Genomic DNA, 22868 nt, shown 5'->3' with positions numbered 1-22868 from the left:
GAATTTAAGACCAGCTTGAAAGATCTCACAGGAAGCATATTTCAGTGAATGCTTTGGCTGTGGTGTAAGTACCTGTTAGACAACGGCTCCGGCCCAGGCTGCTCTTCCACCTGCTGCTGGGTTTCCTCACCAGCTTGGTTAACTCATTTCAGACTGCAGGCTGACGATAAGATGGCATATAGGCACTCTGAATTAAAAATCATTATTAGAAAATGGGAGAAAAATAAAGGAAGCATAGAAAGGATAGAAAGAGGAGAAATCAGTCTGAAGACGCTGAATTTTACTGGTGGTCCTAAGCTTGATTAGGCTAAAAATTCTCTTCATGGTCATAAATCTATGTTTAAAATACCAAACCCAGAAGAGTGTCAGGTTACTAACACGTGGCAGCATCCTTGCATCTAGAAAGGTTAGGCAGACACAAAATGCAGAAAGGTAAAAAACTTGGATACAAGTGAGGGCTTTATTTTAGTGGAGTGGCCAAGACAAGTCTCTGTATCTATTGAATTATTTCTGCATGAGTTGTTACAGCCATTGGCTTCCATACACAGGTTTTAATTGCGCCAGCATGTAGGTACAGGAGGAAGATTAGCTCTGAAAAACAAGTTTTAAATAATTGCTTTAGAGCAATTTTGAAAGATTTTTGGTTTTCTTCTATTCAACCATGAAATGGAGTTGTCCTGCTGATGGCTCAAGCATATTTTTAATTGAATAATTAACATGGACAATAGGCACTCAGCAACATTTTTTGTTGGTAATCACTGGATTTACTAATCTCCCAGAAGGTGGGATGATTCAGAATCTTTTAATGCCCCCAAAATAGAAGATAATTAAAACCCTACATACACAACTTGAAATAGAATTGAGTGCAAATGCTAAAGAGGAAAAAATAGAAAATGTTCTTGAGGGAAAAATGGGGGAGGGGGGAATAATTGTCCTGGGTACTAATAATAGTAAGGATACTTATGAAACTGCGTTTTAAATTTGAAGTTTTCCTTACTCTGCCTCACACTTGCTGTGTGGTCGATGGGCTTGGCTGCACTGAGGGCAGAGCACTCACAGGAGCCATATGGCCACTATGTGATGGGTCCCAGGAGATGTTCACAGTGGTCACACGTGTTCATATAGAGTGAGTGCTACACTAGTCAGCTGCTGAAAATTATATATGTAGCAACTGTCTAGTGAGCTGTGTCATGGTGAGAGGAAGCTGTTAGGGCTCTTATTGGGAGCGTTAGCTCACATAATCAATGATGCTTCATTCCTGAAGAAAGTCTAGTGAGCCAATACACATCCTGGGTGTGCTGTATTTTTTAATGGCAACTAGGAGTTTCAGACTCCAGAGCCACGCTAACATACAAAGTTGCAAAGCCTAGGTTAATCTTTGGTGTGTAATACCTTTTGTTGCAGTAATGAAGTTCTGGATATAGCCTACTACTTACATTCTGAGTATCACTTACTATGCATCTCTTACAGTCACTTGACAACAGAGGGCTGCTGCTTGCCATTGGACTTAATTCTCACAGTAATGAGGAACTAACACAAAGCTGAACACTTTCTCTTGCAATTGCAAGGGGTATTCTTTTAACATGAATTTTTCCTCCTCTGGAGGGGTTGGAAAAAGAAGCCATGACAAATGTTAGCCCTATCATTTACTTGACTAGATGAAGACAGACATGCTGAGGTGACAGGGCATATGATGGAACCCAAACAGAATAGGAAGTGAGTTACTAATCTTATTTCCAGTGTCCATAAAACAAGGCTATTAATTAACCTGTATAATAAGTACTCTTCTTACAGGGGTATAAGGGACACTTGAGACTTCACTATTCACTTCAAAGAACTAGTGATCAAGTTCACTTTGGCACAAACAGGGAAGGGCTGGATTTCTCTACAGTGTACTTCTCTTTCTAAAATTCTGTGTACTAAAATACATGACTGTGTATATTGTGAGTGTGAAATATTATTTGCAAGTTTGGAAAAAGAAAAGATGCCGTACAAAGGCCAACATTATTTGCCAATTTGGAGCCACCCTTTGATTTGTGGCAAAAAATTGTCATGAAATTGGGAATCTCTAGAAAAGTCTTGTCTGTTCCCATAAAAATGTTTAGTCCAAAATGCTGACTAATGGATACAAGAGAGATACAGTGCAGCAGTGGTCTGGGCCTTCCCACCACTGTAAACTTACATTGCTTTGACTCTTCTCATGCCTTCCAAGGCTCTGTCTCTTGGGGTCTTGCTTGCCTCTGGCAAGTAGTATTGTTTTCTGTCTTGGTCAGGACTCTTCTGCAGATAGATCAACAACAAAATAAAGCAGAATAGCTTAACAGAAAGAAAAATGGATTTGGAATGCTGCTTTTGATGGGAGGCCAGGCTCTGCCTGGCTTTTGTGCATCAGGTGGTGTAAGAGCTACAAGGGGCATCACGTATCCTTCATGCAACATGTAGGCAAGAAAAGGTGTATTAATTTCTCCTGCTATGTGTGTAAACCAGAGGACAAATGTTGCCAGAATGGGGATGGGCAAGAGGACACAGATGACTCTCTCTTCCATGTGAATTTCTACAAGACAGGAGGGGAAGGCTGCAGTGCATTCTGATCAGAAATGGGGGGTCTTAGGAATCTCTGCTAAGCTTCACAACAGCTGGTTTTTGTCTTGTTTTGTTTTGTTTTCCTAAATCTTGCTATTCTTAAAAAATACATTGTAAGTTTAGTTTAGTGGGGGTGAGGTGGGCGTGGGAGTGGTGTTGTGCAACTGTTTCAGAAAACGGAACAAAGAAGTGAACTTTAAAAACACACTGGAATTTAAACTAACCCACAATTTGTTACTACTTGGATATCTTTTGGATGGATGGCTAACTGCTTTAGTTTCTACGTCTATAGCATTCATGCAACCTTCTCCAATCACTGTATCCCTCAGAGTGAATGACTTCATAAAAGTACTAGCTTTTCCCAGATTTCATGGAGCAATACAGTATTTTACCACTTGGGTTGTTTTGTTTGTTTTTTCTTTGAGTATTAATTTGCATCATGTTTATTAAATACTTAATGAAGGTCTGATTCTGCAAACTTTTTAATTCCAGAAGATTACACTGGGCATTCTCAGGCAGTGATTATTCATGTGACTAAAATTGTTCCTGTAAATAAATTTTTACAGGAATAAAATTACATACCCTAAATACTGTAAGTTATAGGGATTCTGGATTAAAACTGGACTTTGTAAATAGAACACAGATATTATCACAGCCTCTGCATTCCTACAGTGTCTTTTTTAAATTTCCTCCCTTCCTGACTTCTTCCTTCAAAAGTCATAATCCTGGAATAGATGGTTTTGAACCTGAAGTTTGAACTTCGGGTTTGTATAAACTAAGTAGTAGAGCCATATCACTAGCTCTGAATTTGCTTTGGGTTGCTCTGTGCTACAAAAATTTATTTATTTAATGCTTTGAGGTGCAAGTGTGATCAGAGAACACACTGTAAATGTTACTAAAACTGTATTACGTCAGCATTAAGATGAATTATGAAAGAAAAATGTACAATTCAATACACTTTTGAAAGAGAATAGATGATGCCTGTATTACTTCACATCATCAGAATAGTTGTTTAATAATGAAAAGTTGCATTCTGTGTATGCAGAACTGTGTAAATCAGTGTTCTATCTGGTTTCAGAGATACTTTTAATATACTTATGAGTATTGCTCATACAGATACTGACAGAATCATTTGAAATTCAAGTCTGTGCTTGTGCACCAGAGTTCACTTCTTGTTGTAGTCACAATTTTTTAATTATTTTTTAATAGAATGACAGTCTTTGCATTTTTAAGCTAGGTATTAATATCTTGAGCAGCTTGGAATTTAAGAAAGTATTTTGGTGTAGTGCACATTTATTCATTTCCATAAGCTTGCACGTCAGTTGCACGGCATGTTAGAGGCTGAATGATGGAGTGGCATTGAATTATGATCAGCTCTCTGTGCTGGCTTTGTTACTCTTGGATATCACTGGCCTTGCTACTTGAGGGTGCAAAAATTTAGAATTAAGGTTGCCTTAAAAGGTAATTCTATCCTCTCACTTGCATGTGCCAAACATCATTCTTAATTGCTGGAGAGAGGAAACTCTCCCTATGCATCCCAAGTATGAGCATGCCTCAGGCTGCAAGAAAGGGAAAGGAAGTCGTGCCTTGAATTGTCTGATCTTCCAGCTCTGTTGGCAGAGTGAAAGCAGCAAGGTGGTGAGAAGTTTCCTTTTCTTTTTCCCTGTGATTGGAGAAAAATATAGGTTAGCCTTTAAACTTCTGTGGGAAGCAGGATATGAAGCAGCATTTCCCTGTGCTTTGTTAAACTATCCCTAACTTGAAAAAGAAGGGAAGAAAAACCCCATGCCTGTTACTGTAGGTGGAAACTTCATAGTAGTGCTGCTTTTTGACTTCTTTTCTGGTGAATTGTTACTTTGGCAATATGCATTATTTTGTGCTGCTAGCAAACGTTGGTTAAAATAATCAGCATATAAAAATGAGAAATAGCTTGTTTGTATCATGTGCAACTTAAATTGCCTGGATTATCTGAAGAAAAGACTGAGTACAAGTGTTGATTAGAGACTTTGCTTGTCATGAATTTTATATACCTCCTTCCACTTCCAAATATTAAAATTCAAGGTAATTAAACTAGTATTGCATGTTTTATATTGTGCAGTTTCCCTGGTTTATTTTGTATTTTTATATAAAGAAAAATCTAGTTTAAAAGCTTTTTGAAAACTCTTTGTCTTCCATCTGGCATGAGGAACATTTCTAGAGGGGAGGGGAAAGAAACATAGTACTGTCTGAGGTAAATTTGATAGTAGAAGATGGGATAAAACAAGAGGCACTTAGACTAATTTAATTAATGCCATGGTGAATTTAAGAATATGCTGTCCACTACAAGCATAAACATAGATCAGTAGCTGAATTAAGGAAGCAGTATTAGACTGCACCTGTTGGGTTTCAAACTGAATTCAGACCTTGTTTCAGTATTGCAGTTGGGACTGGCAGTTGCTGAAGGGATTAAATTATTTAAAGCCTTCAGCTGGCTAGTGTAGGCTAGCAGTAGCTTATAAAACACTTAATCTATTTTTTTAATCTCTTCATATGTTTGCTTTAGTTAGACAGTAAAACTATACATGACACACACCTGCCACATTCTGAAGCTTCTTTGTTGAATAGTTTAAATTCATCAATTAGAGCAGCCTTTAAACTGTAACCATTTGGGTTTCTTTGACAATACACTTCTTGTTAGCCTGTATGTCTTTCTTTGATGAACTGAAAACCAAGCATGAAGTATGCAGACATGAAGTCCTTTTTTCCACTATTTCCCTTTAAAAAGAGGTTCCCTTCTCAAGGCAAATGATGCTCTCCAAATAATCAATGTTTACTATTACCATTTGGTTTGCGATTGAAAAAGGAAACTAATTTAAAACAGTTTGAAGCTCTGGAACTATTTTTGCAGCGTGTTAGCCAACTGCTTACACAGTAGTGCAGTAAACCAGTTCAGAAATAGGTAATACTGTTTAGCTTGTTATGTGATATGCCACTTGTTTCTGGAAAGCTAAGTGTAAGTAATGAGTAGTTACAATATGGATTGGATGGAAAAGCAATCTGGATAGCTGTGCAACACAGGATTAATTAGGTAAATCCTCTTAGGTTTGGTTAGCCATTTCTTAGATCTACAGTTTGTTTTGTCATTAGTTGCTCCTGTTAATGTCTCCTTTCTGTCAAAGTTTATTACTTGGATTTCGGTTCGGCATCATATCTTTTTTGTGTCAAAATGAAGTACCACTGAATTAACTCACAACCTTCTAAACAATAAGCAGAGTAACACCTGGAGTAAATTCAAATCAGTTTTGGCATTCTTTTAAGTCTTTTTAATAGTAAACTTCTTGTAAGGGTAATTTCTGTTTTGTTCGGCGAAAGGTGTATTACATCTTTTTAATTTGGCCTTCGATGTTAAGCTACAGGACAAATGGCCATCTGTATCTGCTAATAAGGATGAGTAAATGCTTATTCATGGAGATGAAATGGTTCCTGCAGTATGCTCTTCATAAAAAGCATATGTTGTTGATATTTCTGGCCAACCTTTAATATTTTTCTCCTTTTTCATAAACACAGTGAAACTGTGGTTTTATTTCTGTAAAATGAGTTCTTGTAGCACCATCAGTAAAAAATAACTTAGGTATTTGCTATACTCTAGACTTTTTTTGAGAATATATAGTGTAAACTTGAAAAATTCAAAGTGCTTGTGTTGAAGTTGTTTCACTAATCAGTGTTCCTTATCTCACACTCTCAAACTTTTTTTATTGAATATGCCATTCTTCAGGAATAAGAAAGGAAAGGACAGAGGAGAAATAAAATTCTTATGGGAAATAAAAATTCTTCCCCCGGCCCTCAAGAGGCACAGAAAGTACAAGACCCGCACTTCAGGATGATAGCTAAATGGCTCAGCCAACTGGGGATATGCAAGAAGGCATGGGAGGAATTGGGCATTTCAGTGGGTGGTAATCAGAGTTTCATCAGCTCTGGGATTTCATATTGTTATACAGTGGTTTTGTACATGTCAGGGCAAGGCTTCATGAGCACAAAATCTTGAAGAATGGTGTCCCTGTTTTTAGTACTCCTTCTGCAGAACAATTTGTTAGTTAGAATTTATGGCAAATACTTGTTCAGTATTGCCTCTTCTAGAAGAAAGTATTATGTCTGGAATTCTATTTCACCTTGAATGTCCTAGAAAACTTATCTTCATCTATGATTGATCAGCTGATCTGATTAGATTAGATGATCATCTAATATGATCTGGTCTAGTGGAAGGTGTCCCAGCCCAGGGCAGGGAGGTGGAACTAGGTGAGCTTTAAGGTCCTTTCCAACCTAAACCAGTCTGTGATTCTATGATATTCAAAAGCAAATTATAATAGAAATTTAACTCTTAGAATACAATGTTTTTAATAGAAAATCAAATAAATATTGTAGTTGTTTCTAAAACTTATAAGAAGAGACAGACCAGAATGCTAGTTGGAATAGACAAGTGGGGAATGCAGATGATTAAATAGTGCCTTCATAGCCTTCCCATTCCTTAAGCTGACGCAGGAGCCAGGTTGGTGTCTGTGAAAGATGAGAACTCTCCCAGTTTACTGCTGACAGCCCTCTTGGGAACTGTTCCAGCAGCCAGGCAGGTTTGGAGTACAGCGTGTGCACTGGCACACCTCTGTGCTGAAGGCAAGAAACTGTGCTCCAGAAACCTCAGTTCCCAGAGTTGATCAGAATTATGGCACACATGGAAGAGGAAGACCTCCTTTTGAGTGTGCAGACACACCTTTCCAGTGTGCAGGAGGACAGCTCTGGAAATGGAAAAATAATCATGCAGCCCAGGAGAAGTATGTTGTTGATATAGGATTAAAAAAAAAAATATTAAATGTGATTAAATTTAACATTGTTAAACTTCTACAGCATTGCCTAACTGTAAAGTTCAATCTCATTCAAAGAAAATAAAAATTTTGCTGATAGTACAGCTGACTTTGTACTTCCTGACAGACCATTACAATCCATTATGATTTTCCTTAACCGGAATGTGAATTTACTATAAAGCTTTTTCCAATTGAGGAAAGAAAAAAAAAAACCCAACCCACAAAAAAGCATACTTTTGCCATTGTTTCTCTTTGTTTCCTTGACTGGTTTTAAGTCCTGCTGTGTTGTTGGACATCACGGCATAAGATGCCACCACAACTCCTGTGGACACATCCGTGGGTGGTTTAGCTCTGCACTGAAATGATGTCAGTGAGAGGAAATTCTGCAGGTGACTGCAAAATCTGTCGCCATATGCTTCCCATTCCATGACTGAAGGGGAAAGTTTGAAAAACATTGAGAAGTCTGCGGCAAAATGGTACAATTAATACCCACCAGCTTGATGCTAGGAGGAGAAAGATGAGCTTAAGCTCTGAGCCATGCATATCTTCCATTTCTGATGGTCTTCTAGATGATGCTGGGGTGCAGCTCCCCACATCATTGGTGGGTGTCATTCCCAGCCTGCCAAGAACCATTTCAGATAATTAAGCAACATGAGGAGTACATGATTGGCAGCAATTACAGTTTTCCAGGGCCACTGCTTGGTCAGAAACTGGTATTGAGGCACTGTCAGTCAGCACGCTGTGCTGTGGGATGGGATGTACCAGTTGGCCTCATGAGACAAACTCATTTCAAGAGCTTTAATAATAGGGGGGTGATTCTCAATGGGTGAGGAAACAGCTTTTTTTTTTTTTTTCTTTCTTTTTTTTTTTTAATTGTATTTTTTGTTTTTAAACAAAACCATAAACCAAACCACACATTTTGCAGTACCTGCACATTCCCAGTACCAGGGATGGGATTATATTTGTCAGGTTCTCTTATAAAATATTCAGAGAGGTTTTCTTTTGAGTAGCACCTAGATTAGGTTCAGAAAGTTTTGCAGTATTTAGCAGTCTTTTCTGGGAAATACTGATTAAACCTGGTTTAGAAAAAGACTGATTCAACTAGGTTGAAGGATTCGTGAAAGTGTAGTGATTTTGTAAATATCGGTCATAAATAATGGTAACATGTTGCAGTGTTATCGAACTGTTGCATTTAAATCATGTTTTTCTGCCAATATACTTCAGCTCAGTTATTTCTGAGGGCTGTCTTGATGTGTCTTAGGTAGAAGAATCTTTCTACTGATGTCAAAGCAAACATTTTAGGGGATGTATTAACTACCTCATTGCCAGGAACCCATGAGCAGCAACTAAGCAAGACCAGTATACAGAGAAGAACTATAGAGAGACAAAAATAATGTAAAATTGTCTGGGGAAAAAGCAAAGCAGACTTCTTATTGTGATTTGTGGAAATAGGAAGCTGTGAGTTTTCTGTGGTCTGAAATTTATCCTTTTAAAGCAACATTAGATATATTCCCTGCCGCAGATTACTTTTAATGGTAAAATATATGCTAGCTAGCTCAGATAAAATAGTTCTCTGAGCTACTATTGATTTAGGATTAGAATGAAAAATAGATTTCACCTTCTCATATTAAACTAATTCCAAATTAAGATTTAAATTGAAAGGATAGAAAGAGGTCTCAAAAATAAATTACTTTGGAAGCTCACAAATTCGTTACAGTTTGTCTAATAAGCGTTCCACTTTAAAAATTATACTCTAAAAAGTATTATTCAGACAGGAGTGTCGCCAAAGATGTTTTAAGAAGTAAGTTTGATTCCACAGTCATTTAGTGAGGGTAATAAGGTACAAAAGGGAGTGCAAAATCACTGTAAACAATGTAAATGCAAGTGATGCTAGAAATGACGGAATTGTGTCTGCTAGACCAGGAGACATTTCTGATGCTTCTGGTGAAAGACATGCTTATTGAATTGAAAAGGGGAAATGACCAGGTTGCTGCAATCAAGATACTTCATCACTGATCATAAATACAGCTCTGAGCTGCTGTTTTTCTTTGTATATAAAGCAAGTCAATTAAGGGACATGAGTTAACCAGCTCATTTCTAAGCATGGCTTAGTGCAAAGGCTACAGACAGTGATTAAAGTAGTTTTAAGTGCCTTATACTAAGAACACCACTGTTAAAGAACTAGATAACTAGGCAATTTCCTATTGTATTTTTAATTAAAAGTAATATTTTGAGATTGGAATTGAAACGTGAGAAAGTTAAAGAAGCAGTTATTGAATTAAACTTGTGCTTTTCAGTATCATCTGTGGAGTGGAATGCTTTTCTGGCTTAAAAGCCCATGTAAGCAGCTAAAGCAATCTTTCACACATGTAATAGATACAACTGTTTAATAAAAAATAAATGAAGAGCTACTCATACCCTGCTGTGAAGCAGTTATTAGCTTCTAGTATAATATGTGAATTTGCATCTGCTAAAGAAATGTGCTTAAATGGTAAACAATGTTTGATGACTGATAGTTACGTTTCATGTGTTAAAAATATTTATGTTGCTTTTGAATTTCACGTGTAAATAGCTGTCATTATGCTGGGGTACAAAAAGCTGATTTCCCTGTCCATGTGGCATGTAATGACGAATGCAACCACCCTAACAATCCAGGGTTTTCTTTTGGTGGCTTTTTTTATACTTTTCTCAGTATAATTTTGATCTCCAAGTGCTGGCTTTTGAGGGTATGTTGGTACACATGTAATCAGTGCTTGGAGAAATGGGAAAATGCCTCAGGAAGATTTTGACCCCACCCATGTCAGTGATGAGATTTTTGAAGATTCCAGTGAGGCTGATATTGTATTCTTAGTCTTCACATGGTATACACACTTTTGTCTTTCACGAGAGGCAAAATGTTGGCAGCCCAACAATAATGAATAACACTGGCACTGGCAAACTTTCTTCCTTCAGGAAGTAAGGGCTCCTGAGGCAGGCAGGCAGCTGGTGCACTGCTATGACTCTGCCTATAGTGCTGGCCAACATTGTCTCCTCTTTGCTTGTATACCCCCTTTTTCTGTCGGAATCCATCTGTCGTCTCTTGTCTGATACTTAGCTAGCGAACTCTGTAATATTTAATTCAGAAGCCGTCATTTTGGTTTCTGTTTTAGGTGACTCCTGACCATGAAATTGTGTTCCATAATTTGGGCTACTCTGCTAATATTACTGTTTCTATGTCTATCAAAATTAATACCAATATTATGTGTATTTCCACTAATTCCTGTTAGTAATTTAATTTAAGCATTATGTGATTTTGATTGAGTTTTATGTAGTAGTTATAACAAAGACCAGTAGATATTTGAATGATAACTTTTACTGTTATTCCAGCATTGATCTTAATAGCTGTATACATAAGAAACTTGATAAATAAAATATTCAGTGTGTGAATTTTCTTCAGTAATCAATAATCATCCGGAGCCATATTCATCCTAGAAATAGTTTCCTGACCATAATGGGTTTGCACCAGGAATTCATTTAGTTGCTTGTGTTGTGTGTAACTGTCCGTTAGCTTCCTTTCCTTTCTGCAGTGAGACCGTAGAAGATCAGGGCTCAGCCCTTATGATGCTGATCCTCCTGGCCTGTTCCTGAATGTATTGTGATTAATAACTAATACCACTGGTGGTGATAATGTTCATATTGTGTGATTAACAACTACAAAGAAGAAATCTGGTATAAAAGGAAACTGCATGAGGTATAGGGAGGAGAATGAAGCTAATATCAGGACTGTTTTTCTGCGTGTTGGTTGTAGTGTAGGATCTAGTACCCCGTGTGCATTGCTCGCTGCTGTTGCCATGGAGACTGCTGAACACAGACCTTCCGTCCACCTGGGACCTCAGTTGCATGGGGAAGCTGTCAGGATTTTTCTCCAAGTAATGACTTCATTTCCATGGTCTAGGGTGCCGTTTCCCAAGACCTGTGCATGTCCTTTCCTTGTTTTGTAATCTCTGCTTTAGTATAAATGAGAAACGAGTGAATAAAAACTGGTTCTACACTAAATACTTAGGGCTCAAAAAGAAATACCTTAAACCAGTGAATTAAATGGCATCGCTTTTACTCTACAGATTGGTTGAAAAGTCCACACCTACAGCAGTAGTAAATACTGCTTTTTTTCCTGCTCTTTTGCATGCCTTAGTTTTGGGATATTTCAGTCTGTGCCCTAACACTTGCCATGACCTTGAGCTGCTTTTAGGTGTTTTTGTGAAACATGAGCGATAGATGATATATTTCCTCACCTATCTGCACTTCTAGGATGCACTTTTAGGACATTTTGAGGTGTTACCCACAGTGAGAACTGTAGCGTTTAAAATTTATGAAATGGAATCATAAGTTCAACTGAGTAACAAAACATATTTTTAATTGTAATCTGAATGTAGCCAGCTCTTTGTTTTTAAATTATTTTATAAAATGCATATAGAAAAATAAGTAAGTCTCAAAGGTGCTTGTTGAAGAAGGAAAAGGATAAATTAATTTAAACTTCTTAAATTGTATTTGTCTAGAATAGCTGTACACCTTTTCCTTTTTAAAATATGGCACAACATGCATTAAGTACATCAATCACTGGCGGATGCGCTATTTAGGTAATACATGCCAGTTCATTACCTTATTCTGAGAGATTCAGTCTGTGTTTAAAAAGAAGAAAAACTGAAAATGGTCCTGAGGTTCAGTGCACATATTAGAACTGTAGGAACTGTGTTTTCTAAGTCACAAGTACAGTGTTGGCACAAACGACATCTTTGTAGAAGGATCTCCAATTCTCTATGTACTTGAGACCTTCTGTCTCATGTAAATAGCAGCTGAGACTGATACTGTGGGCCTTTTCTTGGGCCTCTCTGTCCTGATGGCAATTTTTCCATTACTTGGAGTCTTCTCCAAGAGAATCTACAGCAAGATTGTTTCACTGCTATTGCAAAGCCCTGAAGATAACATTAAAATTTAGCATGTACATACTCAGTAAAATCTCGTTGTGACCCAGCAAGGCTCAGACTTCCTAGTGTAACAGTCATGTGTGATGCTTTGCAGTCTCTGTAACTTCATTTTCTCATCTGTTGTATCTCATCACTGTTCATTTTAGTGTTGAACATGACATAATGCCTATGACATGTTTTTATTTATACATAGATTTGCCATTTTCCTTTCAATTTCTGCTTGTCACCTTCTTTTAAACATGAGATCATATATGTGTAGGGTTGTATTCTCTATTCCAATAACAGAGTGGTAATTATATCAAAGGATGATAAAGCCAGGAAAAACAACCAATTTCCTGTCCACCTTCACCCCAAATCTAATTAAAATGTTACATGGGTAGACACACTGTCTTAAAAAACTGATGCTGTGGCGATATTTTAGTGTATTTTACACTAAGACATTGTTAATCGAAAGTCTTTGTAATCTAAGAAAATAACATGAGCTTTAAGTCTTCATAACAGCAGTATGCTTAAAAAAGAAAATCAAATGAAAATATTTATAAACCTTTTCCTACGATTAAAATGCTTATAAACTTTAAAAGTTACAAGCTAAAGCATGGCCACCATCTACTGCACATGCAGTTAGCTAAGTGGAAAGGTTACCTTATCTTCCCTTCTATTGTTTTAAGAGAGATTGCTTAGAGGTTACAGTATTTGGTGGACCATAATGACTGGCTGCAGCTATTGTTCTTGTGATGTGATACCTTCTGCCAAGTGTCTCATTACTAGGAATGGACATGGTGTATTTCACTGGGTCAAAACAATTCATTAAACTGCTGCTGAATGCCACATTTTCCTTTGGAACAGATTTGGGCTGTTAGTGGTTTGGAACAGAAAAAGAAGACAAAATAAGCACAAGTTAGTTTTTTAACATTTGGGAAATTTCTTCAGAATATTTGTATCTCAGAATGAACACATTTATAGGAAAATAAGTTCTTAGAACTTAGAAAGAAATGTTTTGGTTTTTTTCCATATAATGGTTTGATCTGGTTTCATAACCCAGGTAATTAAAACGTGCTTGATCTGTTGTTCATTCTAGCAGGAGAGTCTCTAATGTGGTAATTTCAATCTTTAGGAGATATTTTTAACTGGTATTTCATTAATGATGTCTCATGGTGGGGGGGATGGGGTGTGAGAATAAGGAAGGCTTTAAGATACCTGCTTTTAAAAAGTAGGAAAACAGATGGGTGAGTTCCTGATGTATTAAGCTATTAAGGGAGGCTGTAGGTGAATATTTGCAAGCCATGTGCAAATTGACTTGGGTAAAACTGCTTCTCAGGAAGGATTTGTGCCACGAACAAGATTAGTAGCAGGACCTTTCATCAGTGCGACAAAAGGGTTGTTTGGTTTGGTTGGTTTGGTTAGGTTTTAATGTGGTCAGACTCTAGCTGCTGATAGCAAAGCCCTGGCTCAGTCCTCAAGTGCTCTGACAGTGAAGTTGGAAGGACCCAGGTAATGAGGTGGTCTTCCATTTAATTCTGAAATAGGCTTGGATGCAATTCACTGCCTGCCAGAGTTAAACTAGGCTGCACTCCTGTCTGCTGGGGTTTGTGGGGACAGTGATGGATTTGTCATCAAGATAAAACTTCTCTTTGCCATAATAAATTATCAGCCCAAACTAGGAGTCAGTTAATCAGACTATTTACTTTAAAAGGCTTTGGAATGTGTCCCAAAAGCACAACCCTAGGAATCTTTATTCAAGTAAATAGTTTTCCTGGAGTCAGTGGACCTGTTAATAAGCAGCTACTCACTTGAGTAATGCAGGATTATGTTTTAATTCTGTAATTTGACTGCCTGCTTATGTTTAATGACGTTTCTTTGTTGGAATGATGCATTTTGGGAAGTGAGGTAAGCTGGAACATTTGTGGTGTTCATACGTCTGCAGCCCTTGATCTTGCAATGTATCAGTCCCTAAAAAAAGAAGTGATTACTCAACTGTAAATCTGAAATGGTTGGTAATGTTAGTGGATGATACCCTATGAATATTCTCAAGTGTAGGGTGCAGAAATGATGCTCATTCCAAAACAGTAGTAGAAAGTACAATGTCTGCTATTAAAGATTTTACAAATTAACACTATATAATTGGTTTTTTAGTTTTAAGTAAGTTTGTTTTTTTTTTCTATTTTGAAAAGTTGGTTTTCTCCTCCATACAAACAGCATTTCAATGTTGTCTTAACTTTTTATCTTAAGTAAAAATACTTTTCCCCAATGTTTTGATATCACTAATTTGGTAACATTATTTTCACTATGCTCCAAAATGAAGTATAGCTTTTATAGCCAGCAATTTAAAGCTGCATTTTCTTTTTTATTTTGAAATCTGTCAGTGTGATTCTGTGTTACAATTCTTACTTTTCATTGATGGCCTTGGATGTTATTTTTCTCAGATTATATCAGATTCTCACAGTTTTGTTGTGGAGTATTCTGATATGTTAAAATATTATATTTGTCCTTGCCAAGTGCCTCAAAATTAGAAACACAGTGGATTCTTGTACACATGTAACATTTGTTAATCCTAACAATCACATCAAATTATTTTCCTGCTGGAAAGAGGGAATAAAAAATGTGAATATTAAATATTCTTATGTGAAAACACCAGAAAGGCTACATGAAAATGGCAAGACTCTTACAAGAAAATTACAGCTTCAAACTACAAATTTACATTATCATGACACATTTCATGAAGATCTACCCTTTCCTTGTGGATCTCCTAAGGTGTATGTATGAGGAATGATTTTGATCAGGCTTGTTCAGCCTGGAGAAGTCTCATGGGCGACCTTATAATAGTCTTCCAGTATGTAAAGGGGGCCTACAAGAAATCTGGAGAGGGTCTTTTGACAAGGGCCTGCAGTGACAGGACAAGGGAAAATGGCTTTAAGCTGACGGAGGGGAGATTTAGTTTGGATATTAGGAAGAAATTCTTCCCTGTGAGGGTGGTGAGGCTCTGGCACAGGTTGCCCAGAGAAGCTGTGGCTGCCCCATCCCTGGCAGTGTTCAAGGCCAGGTTGGACAGGGCTTGGAGCAACCTGGTCTAGTGGAGGGTGTCCCTGCTCATGGCAGTGGGATGGAACTGGATGAGCTTTAAGGTCTCTTCCAACCCAAAGCAGTCTGTGATCCTATGATACTTCTATGGCTCCTACAAAGACACAAAAACAGACTGAAAAGGAAAATAAGAGACAGAAAAATACAATCCCATGTACATTATAGTTCACATGATCCAGGAAAGATGTTTAAACTACTCTGTAGAATACTGTATTACTCTTAACTATTTATGGTCCTCTGTAAATATGAACAAGAACTTAGTATAGCTTAAGACATCTGTCAAATCTACACCTATTGATGTAATATGAGCACAAGCAGAGAAATAAGTGTTTCACGGTATCCCTGAACAAAATCATCTGTGACAAGTGGCAGGGTGACATTGTTTTTAAACGGAGTGGTCCCAGCTGGTTGTTTCAAAAACTGTGGCACTTAACAGTAAGGTTGAAAGCAAACTTTTTTTATTAAAAAAAAAAGTCTGAAAATCCTAAGATGAAGTACTAATTATTTATATAATTTCAAGGTAAACCCGTGATATTTTTCCAGACCTTGATACTGGTCCTCAGCACCAACTCTTATAATCCACTTCTATTGGGTTGCATCAGACCCAACATCAGAGGTTTCTTGCAGTTTCTTTTAATTTTTCAATGAAGAGACATAACAAATCAAGGCTGATTTTTCATTTCTTAATTTGGTGAGTACTTTTGTTTTTTTTTTTTTTTTTGGAAAGCTGTAAGTCCTTCCACAAGATTGGCTGACCACCATTTTTCTTACGGAAAGCCAGCTAAGAGGCAGCTCATCTCAAGTCAGCCAGCTTTTATCTACATCATAATCAAAAATATTTTAAAGATTCCTTCTACTTTTCCTAAGACTTACCATTTTAGTCACCATGTTATTATCTTTGCATGCAAGACAAGTTAATTTCCTAAGAGTTACCGTTAACACTTGGTAGAATTTAAATTGGCAATGTCAGAATGGTGTGTGAGGTTCCTTAGAACTAGGTTTTAAGGGTTGAGGGAAAAACAAGCATAAAGACAGGTAACCGAAGAATGTTTTCAGTCTGGTTTTCACTTTTGGAAGAGCCACAGAAGTGAAGTGATCTTCATGTGTACCTTAGGAGATCTTCAGGGAATAGCGATGCCTTCATGAAAATGAACATCGGCATGAGAACAGCCCTTGAACAAAGCCCCAGAAAGCACCACCAGCCCATGGAGGTGTCTTCTGTCCTTTGCAGTTTTTAAATCTTACTGAGGATCCAGGCTGTTAATTTAACTTGCAAATTAAACAGCAAGCAAGAAACAAAATACCCCCCTGCCTTTTCTTTTAGTCTTTTATTAAAGCTGGTTTAGTAAAGTAGTATTTTGATGTAAAAAAAAACCCAAAACAAACAACCCGGACAATGAAGTGGAGAATAAAAGCTGAAATACATGTTTGAACATCTGTGCTTATTTTTGAAAAGTACTTAAATAATGTGAACTGCATAGAGAAACCTGTGTTTTTCAATTGAAGAAGCATAGTGCTTCTCAACTGACCTTCCACTTGTTGCAGAAAGAGCAAAGTGTATGTTTGCTTTAAATTTGAAAGTAATCTTCCATTTATGCCCAGCAACAGAAGGCTGGATTTAGCATACGTCTAGCAAACAAATCTATGGGGAGGGCATCTGGGGAACTTTGAACTAGGTTTATCTGAATATGATGGTAATCAGTGGAAAGTGTAAATTTGAATGTTTATGTTTTAGAAAAGCATTTTTTATCAATGTTAACTCTGACCCCTTTACAGGTTTCAGCAGAAATTTGGATCTTGAAAGGTTTTAATCCAAATGCATCATGCTCAGTGCTTTGTCTCATAATACAAGTCATACTTCAGTGACAGTTACATCAGTTTAAAAAATACTTTAGATAAGGACTTGAGAGGATAAAAACCATAGGTAACTCTGTTCAGTCTTCTCTCTGTTTTGGGAGGATAAATATGGTAAGCGTAAAATATTTCAGCCAATGTGAAAAACAGTATAGTAATACCATAACTTGAAGTCCTACCACAAATTAATTCACTTCTTGACAGATACTGCTAAATACTGTTGGAAAGACTAAAGACTGTGGCTAAGAAAAGCATAAGAAAAGAGAAAGCTTAAGAAAAAGAGAAATTGAAGTGGAACTGTCCCCTATTTCAGTCTCCTTCTGTGGATTAGTGCTTGCTGCTCATACTCTGCAGGTTAGGTGATTACAGCCTGGATACGTTCAGTGGCCAAAACAGTGTGTTACCGACCAGCATGCTTCTGGGCTGTTTAGATTTCGTAATTTCTCCCCAGAAAGCTAAAACGAAGTCTGCACAGCCCTACCTACTAGCTGACAAGGAAAAACTCTGCCTTCTCCTGTTTTGCTGGGTGAGTTGAATCTGCTAAATGGAGGGTTATGAGTGGGAGAATTCAACTGGATATGTGGAGAGCAGAACAAGGAAATCATAAGAAAGCAGTTCTTCCCCTTTTCATAGGGGTGGACTCTGAGCATGGCTTGCTGTTTCATGCAGTTTCACCCTGTGTTATTAGCGACCAGGTGAAGGGCCTGGTGGGTGGAATTACAGCCCTACAGTCTTGCCTTCTCCCGGCCCTTATCTTTGTTGTTTGGATCTTCTGGGTAGCTCTAATAGCACAGCCTTGTTCAGGACTCAAGTTTGTTGAAGAGTTAAGAGCTCAGCTGATCTAAACAACTCATAACCTGATATAAACAACTCATCCTGGCCATAAAAAGTGTTTTGATGATACAGCTTATAGCAGTTTGATGAGTAAAACAAATTGTTCTAGCCAAAGCATTTTCTGTCTGTGTCTATGCTTGGGATTTTGTAAACAAAAATAGCACAAAATGTCATTGGTAGTTGTGCTGCCAGAAGTTCTCAGCCTGTGTTTGTCCTCAGATCATCATTTTGCTGCATAATAGATTACATCAATTGAAAATATCTTCTTCTTTAACTTCTGTTTTTTCTTTCCAATTTGAGCACTCACACCTAACAATTGCTTAATCCTTTGTAAAGGTACAGGAAGGAGGTGAAACAGAGGCCTGTGGAGAGGTGTGGTGTTTCAGTGCTGAAGTTTATAAATGAATATAAATGACATGGGCCTCCTTTCACAAAGTTACTTAAGTACTTTGAAACAAAACACTCCCCTTGGAGTGGTATCAGTAGTCCACACTACTTACAGGTGTAACAGGAGTTTCCGTATTAACCCCTCAGCTGCCTGTCAGCACAAAATACTTGCCAAGAGAAAATCAGGGCGAGAATATGTTCACTGTTTTTCAGCTGACAAAAAAGTCATGCAAGGGCTTCTCAGGCAGTTATGTTTAACCTCTGATAGAAATGTTCATCAGTGTTTAAAATTCCCTGATACATCTAATGTTGCCTTACAGCATGTTGTGGGTAGTTAAAAACTCTTCTGTGCCCAAAGGAAGCCTTACAAGCAGTCAAGTGCCAGAGGAGGTTTGGCACTTCAGCTTGCCTGTAGCGCTGCTGGCCGTTTCATGCCAGGTGGACCCCTTAGTACAATGAGATTTGCACTGAGCACAGGGAAACCTTCAATTGAAACAGCATCCAAGTGAGGACAAACAGTGGCTCTTCAGAGAGCTGCTGTGCTCCACAAAAGCAATTGGAGAAGTTTCAAAGAGATTTGAGAGTTTGATTACACGCTGGTGATGTTCCTATTGTAGGCTGAGGGGAAGTCTGGCTTCATCTGATTAGCAAAAACTGGAACATGAGGACCAGCCTGATAGTGGTGAGATGTTTTGGGAGCCTTTGTTATGACCAACTCAAAACTCCAGAGAGAGACCAGTGTAATGGAAGAAGTTTATCCCTTATTTTCTAAACCTGAAATCTATTTGTGAAAGTTGGTGAAAATCGTGCAGGCATATCAGCGGAGCATTGGATTCACAATTTTGTCTATTTTTAGAGGATCAGTCTCATTCACGTTCACCATATTTGGGTCAATTTGGTTATCAAAAACTTGCATGGTGAAAAATAAGAGAACTAGAAATAGTTCTTAAAAAACAGCTGTAAAAAATACATCAAGATTAGTTAGTAGCTGAGGAGGAGGATTTGGGGATATTTCATAGATCCCAAGTGTTTAATTTGGAGTGACACGTATGCCAGTTTATATCTGTGGATGGGATACTGTCACAGGCTGAATCAGCAGATACTTAATGCTTTGGTTGGTGAAGTCATTTTGGAGTTTGTATGGTTACAGCAAGAATGTTTATCAATAATTCAAGTCTTTTGAAATAGATTATAGGATAATAAAACATGTATCTGAGTAATTCCAGAGGACATTATTTTTTTGGGAGACGTGTGAAGAGAAGCTTGATTAATATCTGTAAAATTAGTAAGCAAAAGATGTGATGAGCGGCTCTTGAGAGCTGTAATTTACTGACACCCACCTATTTTTCTCCACCCCTAAATTATATGTCTCATTACTTACAAGACTGCATATTGGTGACATGATGGTAGTAACTCCAGTGTTAGGTTTTAGTACTTTGGTACAATAACTCTGTCTTCTCCAATTAATTAATTCAAATTCTGACTTCACATCTGACGATATTAGCAGAGCTGGACCTAAACAAAGGTTAAAGTCAAGCAGACAAGCATTAAAATCCTGGAACAGGGAGTGCGAGAAAAATAGGGGAGTACATAGAGTTGTGCAAGTAAATAAAGATATTCTTGGTTATTTTTGGCAAGAGGTGGAGAAGCATGTGATGACCAGTTGTAGCCAAGGATTTATCTTGGGGCTCACTACTTTATAGGCCAACAGCAATTCCTTCTTCGCCCCGCATCAGCTGAATACTATTTAGGGTCAAGAATGCTGTTTGCAGAAGTTGACTAGTCCTACAAGCAACCACTAATATTTAAGTGATGTGTAACATTAGGGACATGTGGGTACTGAGGGTGCATCCTGTTGTTTTGGCAAGAGCTGAGCAAGGCAGAGCAATGGACTGTACTGTGGGACACAACATGGTCATTACGTTTGCTGTGTCCTGTTATTTCCGTAGCCAGTGGTGTGTCTGACGGTGTCTGGCTGTGGTGGCAGGGGGTGCTCAGCAGCAAACGATGGCAGACTGGACCTAGAAGGTTGGTGCTTCACTTTCAGGGCTGGGAAGGGGACTCACTTCATCTTATAATGCATGAACCCTAATTTAAACAAGTCTGGAGTTGACATGTTCATTCTCATATTGCCATCTTCTAAACTCCCATTTTTGAGAATTGGGTCTTTTCCGTGATGCATTCCTCATCCCAAGGGTCTGTGAATGATGTTACAGGAGCTGGTAGCCAGGGAGATGGGTACAAATTGCTCGGCATTTTGTGTTTGACAATTAGGAGTGCAGGCATTGGAGGACCACTGGGGGTTTGTGGGTGCTCCTCGAGGAGCTCACATGGAATTGCCTCCCTCCAGGTAGTGATGGTCTGGGGTGGGTAGAGGGGAGTTCGCAGTGGGAGCATCTCAAGCTGCCCTCGCAGGTCTCCCTGGAGTACGCAGAGGGTCCTGCCTCGGCCTCGCCGCTAACCTGCAGCTTGGGCGGGTGACGGCCACGCACCTGCCCGGCCCCTCCGGTGCAGCGAGGCCGGCAGAGCGCCAGGCGTTACTTAGGCGCCCGGCTTCGCCCGCGTCCTGGTTGTCATGGCGGGCGGGGCAGCTCTGCCTATGCGCGGCGGGACTGACAGAGCGCCCAGGCGGCTCCGGCGGGGCCGGGTGGGGGCGCTGCCGCCGAGGCGCTGGGCGGGCGGCGGGAGGGCCCCGCGGGTTGGGCGCCGCAGGCTGGGAGCGGGGCCGGGGCACGCCGGAGCCCGCAGGCCCCCTCCGCAGAGGCCCCGCCGCTCTGTGGCGATGGGCGGCAGGCGCCGCTAGGCCGGCGCGGGCAGGGCAGCCGCGGAGGCGGGAGGAGGCGGCCGGGGGCGGGCTGGGTCCCTCCCCGGGAAGATGAGGCGGAGGCCCGGGCTGCCGAGCGGGCTGAGCTGGGGCGCTTCCCTCCCAGCCGCCAGGACAAGATGGCAGCGGCCAAGGCGGCGGCGGCAGGAGCGGCGGGGGTGAGGGGCTGAGCCCGGCGGAGCGGCGCTTCACCGTGGCGCTCCCGGACATGCCCAGGGTGGCGGCGGCAGCTCCAGATCGGACGCCAGCTCGGCCCGCTCCGTGAAGGTGAGCGCCGGGCGAGGCGCGGGGCCGTCCCCGGCGGGCGGCGAGGAGCGCTGCCTCCGTCGGCACCGTTCGTCTCTTTCCCGCTGGGAGCTGCGGGGCGGAGGGCCGGGGCAAGCCCTTACCCCCCTGCCGCGGGAACGGCAGGCACGGGGCACCGCTGCCCTTGTCGGAGCGCCGCGGCGGGGAGCGGGCAGTACCGTTTCCCCTTCCTCTTCCCGTCGCCCTCGACGGCGCCTGCTCCGCCGCGCCCGCGAAGTTCCTTCGTCCCCGGCGCAGGGAAGCGCCCGCCCCGAGCACTGCCTGGGGGTCCCGGGCGAGGCCGCCGCCGCTCGGTGGGGGAAAGGCGTGGCCGCCCGCCTCGCCCGTTACCGGCCGCGGGGCGGTGGCGGGGCCGGGCGGATCCTGGCTGTGCACCGCTCCCCTCCCGGGCTCTTCTGGGCCGCCTCCCTCTTGTACAGTGCTCTGAGGCTGGCCGCGGGTGCTTCCCCGAGCTGCGTCGGGGGTCCCAGTGCGGTGCCCGGGTGCGGCGGTGGCTCCTCGTACCCCGGCAGGACCCAGCCGGTGTTCCTCGGCCTGAGCCCCGAGCAGAGCCCCGCGGGAGCCGCTCCTCCGCGCTGGGCGGTGGCTGGGATCGGGCGGGGAGCGAACGGTGCTGCGGGGCCGATGTAAATAAACACAACTGGAAAGGAAGTTGGCGCTTCAGAATTTGGTCAGTTCCCCAAAACTAGCTGTCTGAAAACAGGCGGGGGGTGTTATTGTTGCTGGTGGCTTTAACGTAGTGATTGCAGCGGGGATTCTGCTGGGTTTGTGCTGGTTCTTGATTCATCGTGGGATCAATTCTAAAACTGACAGATGTGTTTGTGGGTCTTTAATGCTGTAGGAAATGGTGTTTTTTTTGTTTTTAAATTTTAGTTTACATTAAGCCCTCAACCGTCAGTGCTCTGTGCTTACATATATATAAATATCTTTCTTTTGAGGCTATACTTTTGTTACGAACTCTGCGTCTGACTTTGTGCCAAGCCCAGAGATGGTTTCCTTTTTTGTTAACTTTGTAAGTTGCTTTGAGATTCCCAGGCTTGCCTTCCCTGGAATTATATGGCTCTCTGATGTTTTTGTATTTTCCTGCTTGTACACAACCGTGTCTGTTTCAGTTATTTTTGTATCTTTAAACTGTGGGAAAATGTGAAATTGACACGAGAGACGATTACATTGAGTAGAGCTGCAGTTGTTGATTACAATGCA

At 40.4% G+C, this 22868-nt stretch overlaps 1 protein-coding gene across 4 annotated transcripts in view; it reads left to right on the top strand.

Annotated features, from left to right (window-relative positions):
- The first annotated feature begins 21240 nt into the window (after positions 1-21240).
- Positions 21241-22868, top strand: part of HIPK3 (homeodomain interacting protein kinase 3) — a 65618-nt gene continuing 63990 nt past the window's right edge. For all 4 annotated transcript variants that reach the window (XM_065683215.1, XM_065683216.1, XM_065683214.1 and 1 more), the window contains exon 1: positions 21241-21626. The gene's annotated coding sequence lies outside the window, so the exon portion shown is untranslated. The remainder of the gene's footprint in view (positions 21627-22868) is intronic.

The sequence above is a fragment of the Lathamus discolor genome, chromosome 6 (genome assembly GCF_037157495.1).
Source record: "Lathamus discolor isolate bLatDis1 chromosome 6, bLatDis1.hap1, whole genome shotgun sequence".
Taxonomy (NCBI): domain Eukaryota; kingdom Metazoa; phylum Chordata; class Aves; order Psittaciformes; family Psittacidae; genus Lathamus; species Lathamus discolor.
Note: the sequence above shows the minus strand (reverse complement) of the source record. Positions and strands in the feature narration are given on the sequence as shown.